Genomic DNA, 9,285 nt, shown 5'->3' on the forward strand with positions numbered 1-9,285 from the left:
TTATCTCAGAAATCCAATGTGTGACCTACTTTCTCGAACATAGTAAAACAAACTAAGTTACAGTACAACAATACACATAAACACAAATAAATTAGTAGCCCAATAATACATACTTTCATGTAAATCCATATGTTATATCCAAAAGTCAGTTTTCCCAAATTGTCGAAAAATAAATTATTTTCAACTTTTCTTTCTGAATTTAGAAGTAATTCACAGTAAACTTTATGCCTTAAAATATCCATTGCAATCAACGCAAAATGTATGAATCCACGTAATAAAAAATTATCGCAGTGAACTTCGAATAAACGAGAAACACAGAATTATCGAACCGCACTTTACGAAATCTGGCGCGAACTGTCGTATACAATAAACAAAACGAAAATGCTCTTGTCCAATGTCATCACGTGACAAAAAGTTTCTAAATAAACGCTAAAAGTTTTAAAGAATTCTTTCACAAAAACCGATGAATTTAATTAATACACAATAACTAAATCTGCTTAATAAAGGTTAATAATTTTCCATTATAATTATGCAAATTAGATATAAAAAAGATCATCGCGCAAATTCTCCCGCGAACCATGGATGACTCTTACGTCATCTGGATTGAAGTTTCCTGCAAAATACTGAAAATTTTTATATAATTATTTTACTAATCCAGCCAAATTTAAATAATATAAAATGTCTAGATCTGTTTAATAAAGATTAGTAATGTACTATCATTAATATGCAAATTAGATATGACAAAGATCACTGTGGAAAAATTCCCGCCAAGATAAAAATAGCTTTCGGTCACGTGATCACCAAGAAATACGCCTTAAATTTAATGTTTGTGTACAAATTAATAGATTTTAACTAATGTCATCGTTTAAAATTTGATGTTTCTGTAAAAATTAGTAAATTGTAACAAATTTCATCAAAGACAACAGAATAATTTTCAGCTTATAAAAACTCTACAATAAATGATTATTTCTTCGAAAGACGTCGATATGCACGAATAAATAATAAATATACAATAATGCTTTTATCCATTTTAAGTGGATATTGTAAACATTAAGCTATTTAATTTGTTTGGCTTTTATAATTTAGTTTCCGAATATTTTACTGTGAAATTCCATTTAGTAAACATAAACAAAGACAAGCTATTAGTTATAAACAGGACAATAGAATAATTTTTACGTAAATTGAGTGTAAATACAGAAAAAAACGAATTATATCAAAGATGGAAACAAACAAGCTTACATCCCCAGAACAGAGCTTATAATTTGTTGTCAATTTCAGCCTGTTCCTACTTCGACTGTTTTTTGTTGGTAAAAAGTTAATGTTTTAAGATGTTCTTAGTGAAGAAACATAAAAGTATCGAAATATAATATTCACACACACAAAAATATTCATGTATGTTGACATTAGAAATTTAAAATCAATTATAGAATGTCCTGGATAGAGATATCGTGTGATTGTTTCTTCTGTCTTATTTTGTTTTTCTACGTGAAAATAAGATATCTTTTATAACTATTGATAATATAAACATTTTGTTTCTTTATATATTACTTCAATTACAGCTGCAAACTTTAACACATGGAGCATGTGAGAAAGTATTATTGTATAGATTATTATATTTTTATGAATACAACTGAGACTCGTGACAATATATATTAACCTACTTTAAGTGTCAATATTTTATTTAGAATCATTTTAAACGTTATTATTACATCAAATTATGAAATGGAATGTTCCAAGTATAGGATTAAGAGGGAGGAGAAAGAAGCCATGCGTGGGGAAAAAATGAGTTTTTATCTAAATTATAATAAAATTTACTTATATTTACGAGAAATATCGATAATTTTCTTCTGGAGAAATGTATCTTGATAAAATTAATTATCTATATGAATGAAACTTTCAATAATACATTAGTTACAATGGCTGACATTCCTTTCTTACCCTTTCTGTAGTATGTCTTGTGTATTAAACATAGTTTCCTAGATTATAGCATAATAATGTGTATAAAAACGGAAAATTCTGTTAATTTGTAAACGCAGATAACTATCACATAACAAGCATACTGTAACCTCTGTATATTTAAAGTCAGGTATTCGCGATTGAATGTTTCTAAATAAGCCTGTTTAATCCGTAATTTATTTGACAGAAAGAAATTGTTTATGGCCGTATTTCATTTATATAATGTTTTTCTCGTGATATTATTTCTAATATCGGAAAACATTTCTAATATGGACATACATCAATATTTTTAATTCTGAATATTATATTTCGATACTTTTATCTTTATTCACTAACAACAAAGTACTTTTATTTTAAAAAAATAAGTGTTTACCAACAGAAAACAGTCAAAGTAGGAACAGGCTGAAATTGACAACAAATTATAAGCTCTGTTCTGGGGATGTAAGCTTGTTTGTTTCCATCTTTGATATAATTCGTTTTTTTCTGTATTTACACTCAATTTACGTAAAAATTATTCTATTGTCCTGTTTATAACTAATAGCTTGTCTTTGTTTATGTTTACTAAATGGAATTTCACAGTAAAATATTCGGAAACTAAATTATAAAAGCCAAACAAATTAAATAGCTTAATGTTTACAATATCCACTTAAAATGGATAAAAGCATTATTGTATATTTATTATTTATTCGTGCATATCGACGTCTTTCGAAGAAATAATCATTTATTGTAGAGTTTTTATAAGCTGAAAATTATTCTGTTGTCTTTGATGAAATTTGTTACAATTTACTAATTTTTACAGAAACATCAAATTTTAAACGATGACATTAGTTAAAATATATTAATTTGTACACAAACATTAAATTTAAGGCGTATTTCTTGGTGATCACGTGACCGAAAGCTATTTTTATCTTGGCGGGAATTTTTCCACAGTGATCTTTGTCATATCTAATTTCCATATTAATGATAGTACATTACTAATCTTTATTAAACAGATCTAGACATTTTATATTATTTAAATTTGGCTGGATTAGTAAAATAATTATATAAAAATTTTCAGTATTTTGCAGGAAACTTCAATCCAGATGACGTAAGAGTCATCCATGGTTCGCGGGAGAATTTGCGCGATGATCTTTTTTATATCTAATTTGCATAATTATAATGGAAAATTATTAACCTTTATTAAGCAGATTTAGTTATTGTGTATTAATTAAATTCATCGGTTTTTGTGAAAGAATTCTTTAAAACTTTTAGCGTTTATTTAGAAACTTTTTGTCACGTGATGACATTGGACAAGAGCATTTTCGTTTTGTTTATTGTATACGACAGTTCGCGCCAGATTTCGTAAAGTGCGGTTCGATAATTCTGTGTTTCTCGTTTATTCGAAGTTCACTGCGATAATTTTTTATTACGTGGATTCATACATTTTGCGTTGATTGCAATGGATATTTTAAGGCATAAAGTTTACTGTGAATTACTTCTAAATTCAGAAAGAAAAGTTGAAAATAATTTATTTTTCGACAATTTGGGAGAACTGATCTTTGTTTGGATGTAAATGAAGGCATGTAAATTTATTTGTGCATATAATTATCTAGTTCTAATTTCGAAACATTTATGGCATTTAGTGTTTATAAGCGTGTTATTTAGACATGTCTACTAATTTAGTGCTAAAACGTAGAACTACGTCAAAGAAGAATACAAACTTTAATTAGCAAGTAGTATCTTTATTAGAAAACTTATTTGTTGGTAGATTTTTTTACATTTAAAGTGTAATTAGATGAAACTAAATGGATGTGAACATAGAAAGTTGAATATGGCAAGAGTAATAGATAAAACTATTATTACATATTACTCGATCAGAAAAATTTACACTTGAAGAATTTTGTTTTGATAATTATTGCCTAGGGTTTATGTCGAAAATATTTTTCAGTTATATTTGTAATTACAGTTAATTCGAATAGTAATGGCGCTTAAATATTTATAGAATTAATTGAAGTTTTCGAGTTTTGTTTTGAGGAAACTGAGGAAGGCAAGAGTATCTACAGTTGTATAATGAACTGAATTTAAGTAAATTAGGTGACTTTGTATGTTTCGATGTAGTTTTTTATAATATTACGATATACGAACTTTCGATTTTGTAAATTGTATTATACTAAAAAATAAAGTTTTTCGTTATTCTCCTACTTAATGATGTATTTATAATGTTTCTGAACTAAATAATACTTATTAAATTGAAATCCGAGCTTTACAAAGTACTATGAATATTAGAGAAGACCGTTTTACTATAAACTACTACGCTTTTACTACAGCTTACTCCAATGTTGATTCTACGAAAAGTAGGTCAGACAAGGACCGTTAGACTAATGACGTAGGCTGTTTACTTTTTCCGGTCGCATCGGTGCACTCCCGATAGCGTCATTTACAGAAGTCACACCTACTTTTTTCTGACGCGAGCCAATTAGGAATATTAATTTTTTTAACCAATCAGATGACGGCGGGAGATTTAAATTCGATTTATGTCGATAGATGGCCGTCTAAAATTTCATATTTATTTTAATTTTCTTTCTTTTATTGTAAATTCTCGAGAACTAAAGGATATTCCAAAACAAAGTTGGAAAACCCAACTACTCGTGAAAATTCTACGACTTCACGAAATGGTCCAGGTATTTTATAAGAATTTTTGAACGGCTATTTCCGTCCTTCACCACTGCCACTCGATCGCCTTGGACGGCTATTTCCGTCCTTCACTGTTAAGAGGTTAATATTGACAATATTGGCAGGGTTTCCTTTTTTTGTCTGTAGAAAAGTAGATAAGAATAGTGTGGCTGCTCCAGGTCCTTGACTGTTAACTTTATTATTCAAAGAACGAGTAATAACTTTAGTGGTACTACTCGGTTTGGCGGAGTATTTGACTATATCAGAAAATAGGCATAGGAAAGGGCTAGCTGGAAGTTTTTCCTTAGTGGCCGTTAGCTCGCGAATAACACCAATTACTTGGCTAAGCGAAGAAGAAAGCCGGTACGCGTTCTTCCTGATTTAGAATCTATCTTCCTTCTTAATTGTGTTGTAGGAATATTTAGAACTTATGTCCAGGATCATCCCGGGTTGGTCACAAACCTCCTTCAAGAGCGATTCTTTTAAAGGCTCTACAAGGACTGAGGGCCCAGAATCAGAAGCCATCAGCAACAAAGCAGAGAAGGAACACAAACCAAAAAGTCGGTGCTGACATAATCAAAATAAACTGGAACTACATAGTGAAGGGCTTAACAGACCACCCTATAGCAGAAGGGAAGAAGTATAGAAAAAGACTCAGGAAAAGAAGTAACAGAAAAAACGTGATATTCAGGACCGATTGGAATTCCGCGGAAAATGGTTTGATCCTTAGAAACAGAATTGCTTAGAAAGGTATCGTTTAGACGAGCCGAACGGTAATAACCATAATACAACGAACACAAAAACCGTAGAACCGAAAAACAGCGTCAACCAGGTGGTGCAAACTAAACAAAGGCCGTTATATAAGGCAAAAAAAATACGGTCGTGAAAATGCAAATAATGGTCGTAAATAAGTGCAATTCATAGATCGAAAGGAAAAAGCGAACCTCTAAGAAAGGCTGACAAGACAGATTGCTGTGAAACTTGAGAGACCTACAAGATAACCTGCAAGATGAAATTTATCGTTAGTGAAGAAAAAGTAATAAAAACAAAGAAAACAGAAACTACAGCGATATAGAGGATAAAAAGGCGAATAAAACGATATGTTACAAAGCAACTTAACTTTGCCCAAACCCCGAAAAAAGCAGCCAGAAGTACCAAAATTTTGTAACTGCTAGCTCCGGAAAATAGATCAGATCGGGAAAAGAGAAACGCCGTTTGAGAGAGATCGACAACACGAATCAGAAAAATATATATATGCACAATAATATAGATTTTATTGTGAGAAAAAGCTTCGCGAAACGAAGAGCTGGAATTTTGGAAGACTCCTCACTCGAAAGTCTCAACCCCCTCTGCACTTGCCAACTTATCATTTATATGCAGTATTAGCAACCTGATTGCTTCATGTAGTTGCTAGTTATATAAAGTATAAAACGAATGTGGAATGAAATGTTTAGTTAACTGTTTGTCTGTATTAGTTCATATTGTGTTGTATTCTGGATTCATATATTCAATATTAGGTAAGTGAGAATAAGTTATTAAATTTGTGGATTCTTTCTAATATTAACATTAATGGCCCGAACCGCTTTAATTTTTACATTTAGTTAATGGTGAATTTGATATCGTTAACCTCTTAACAGTGGAACAGTCAGCCGTAGCACTTTCACTTAGTTGTGGAGCTAGAAAAGTAGATAAGAATAGTGTGGCTGCTCCAGGTCCTTGACTGTTAACTTTATTATTCAAAGAACGAGTAATAACTTTAGTGGTACTACTCGGTTTGGCGGAGTATTTGACTATATCAGAAAATAGGCATAGGAAAGGGCTAGCTGGAAGTTTTTCCTTAGTGGCCGTTAGCTCGCGAATAACACCAATTACTTGGCTAAGCGAAGAAGAAAGCCGGTACGCGTTCTTCCTGATTTAGAATCTATCTTCCTTCTTAATTGTGTTGTAGGAATATTTAGAACTTATGTCCAGGATCATCCCGGGTTGGTCACAAACCTCCTTCAAGAGCGATTCTTTTAAAGGCTCCACAAGGACTGAGGGCCCAGAATCAGAAGCCATCAGCAACAAAGCAGAGAAGGAACACAAACCAAAAAGTCGGTGCTGACATAATCAAAATAAACTGGAACTACATAGTGAAGGGCTTAACAGACCACCCTATAGCAGAAGGGAAGAAGTATAGAAAAAGACTCAGGAAAAGAAGTAACAGAAAAAACGTGATATTCAGGACCGATTGGAATTCCGCGGAAAATGGTTTGATCCTTAGAAACAGAATTGCTTAGAAAGGTATCGTTTAGACGAGCCGAACGGTAATAACCATAATACAACGAACACAAAAACCGTAGAACCGAAAAACAGCGTCAACCAGGTGGTGCAAACTAAACAAAGGCCGTTATATAAGGCAAAAAAAATACGGTCGTGAAAATGCAAATAATGGTCGTAAATAAGTGCAATTCATAGATCGAAAGGAAAAAGCGAACCTCTAAGAAAGGCTGACAAGACAGATTGCTGTGAAACTTGAGAGACCTACAAGATAACCTGCAAGATGAAATTTATCGTTAGTGAAGAAAAAGTAATAAAAACAAAGAAAACAGAAACTACAGCGATATAGAGGATAAAAAGGCGAATAAAACGATATGTTACAAAGCAACTTAACTTTGCCCAAACCCCGAAAAAAGCAGCCAGAAGTACCAAAATTTTGTAACTGCTAGCTCCGGAAAATAGATCAGATCGGGAAAAGAGAAACGCCGTTTGAGAGAGATCGACAACACGAATCAGAAAAATATATATATGCACAATAATATAGATTTATTGTGAGAAAAAGCTTCGCGAAACGAAGAGCTGGAATTTTGGAAGACTCCTCACTCGAAAGTCTCAACCCCCTCTGCACTTGCCAACTTATCATTTATATGCAGTATTAGCAACCTGATTGCTTCATGTAGTTGCTAGTTATATAAAGTATAAAACGATTGAATACTTTCTTAGTCGTTAGAAAAATTTCTTTTATTCTTTAGAGAAAGTTTCATAAATATAATTAAATGTAAAGTTATTATTTTGAAAAATTTTTAAACTTATTTGTGTATAAAAATTTATTTTGTAGACATAGGCCTAATTCATTGACTATTTTTGTGTTATACAATGTACGTTTGTTAATGTATTTCTAACAAATATCTATGTTTATTTGGTTTCATACGTTACATGCATTTTAATTTTCCAGTTTATTATACCATACCACAATGCCATATTGGAGTTAATTGATGTTTTAAGTTTTAAAAATAATATGAATTGTAAAAGACGTGTAAAATATTTTAACAGATTATTTATTCTTTATACACATACTTTAGAAAAATCGTTTAATATTGGAGATGTATCTGAAGATGTTTTTATAGAAGCGTCATATGAAGTATTTCCTTTAATTGAAACATTCTTTATTCTGAGGTGAGTACAATAATTTTTTGTTTATAATTTACTTTATACAATAGCAGTATTTCATAATAATTATTTTCTGGAATATTAATATAATAATATGTAAAAATAATAAATTCTGAATTCTGTTCACAACGGAGATTTTCTAATCTGGCAATTTAAATAAAAATGTTAGTGTTAGAGTCGGCCTGATTTACTTCTGAAAAATTTCTGTTATACAAAAACACAACTATTTTTACATAACGTTCGTTTATTTACTTATACAATATAGAAATACTAGGAAATGAGCTCGACGTTGCCCGAGCAAAAAATAACAACAGCAAAGATTAAGATTATTAGATTATTTCGTACTTTCAACACTTCTACTGCATTATATTATTGCATTTGATTTATATTTACAAAGATAATCTTACGTAAGAGTTTATCGCACGGAGTGCCCAATCTAACACATTTTAAAAATTCTGTAAATTGTGTACAGTACAGGAATGAAGAAATTTAAAAAGTGTGTTGGATTAGGCACTCGGTGTGACAATCCCTTATCCAAGATAACCTTTACAGTTATATAGCAGTTCTTATATGTTTTCACCAAGTGCAAAAATTAGATACCCCTCTTCCTAGGCAATTGAAGAATTTTTAGATAGGTCTAAAAGTATATTCGATTTTCTCGCAAAAACGCAAAATACCGCATCTAAAATAGTACAGTAAAAGCCAAGAATTTTAGAATAATTCTTAATCCTCTCTCTCTTTCCTGCAGAAACAAATTTCGAAAAATCCCTTCTTAGTGTACATTCTGATGATGTAACACAACTGTGTAACAAATTTCAACTTTCAATTCCTAACCGTTTGGACTCTGCGCTTATTATTATTTTATTATATATTATTATTATTATTATTAACCCATCTGGATTATATTATACGAAGATAGTGTGACGCAATACAGTAAACAACAAAAGAAATAGACGGATACAAAACGAATATAACCTAAATTAGAATTTGTACAAAAATTGTTATACCTTTTTATGCAGTTTGGGATGCAAGTGACATTGTCACTAATTTAATAATGAATTTGAGAGTTTTACGTATGTCACTATTTTGAATTATTTGTCGCGACTGAAGATGGCAGTTTACTACAAAAATACATCTTGTATTCACAAATAATTTGACAAATGAAATTTATTTTGGAAAAAATACATCGTTATTTATAAGTTGTCTGCTCGATCTGCACCAGTACATTTTAGAAAACGGAAATAAATT

The sequence above is a fragment of the Centruroides vittatus genome, unplaced genomic scaffold (genome assembly GCF_030686945.1).
Source record: "Centruroides vittatus isolate TY-2023 unplaced genomic scaffold, ASM3068694v2 contig_65, whole genome shotgun sequence".
In the NCBI taxonomy this organism is placed as follows: domain Eukaryota; kingdom Metazoa; phylum Arthropoda; class Arachnida; order Scorpiones; family Buthidae; genus Centruroides; species Centruroides vittatus.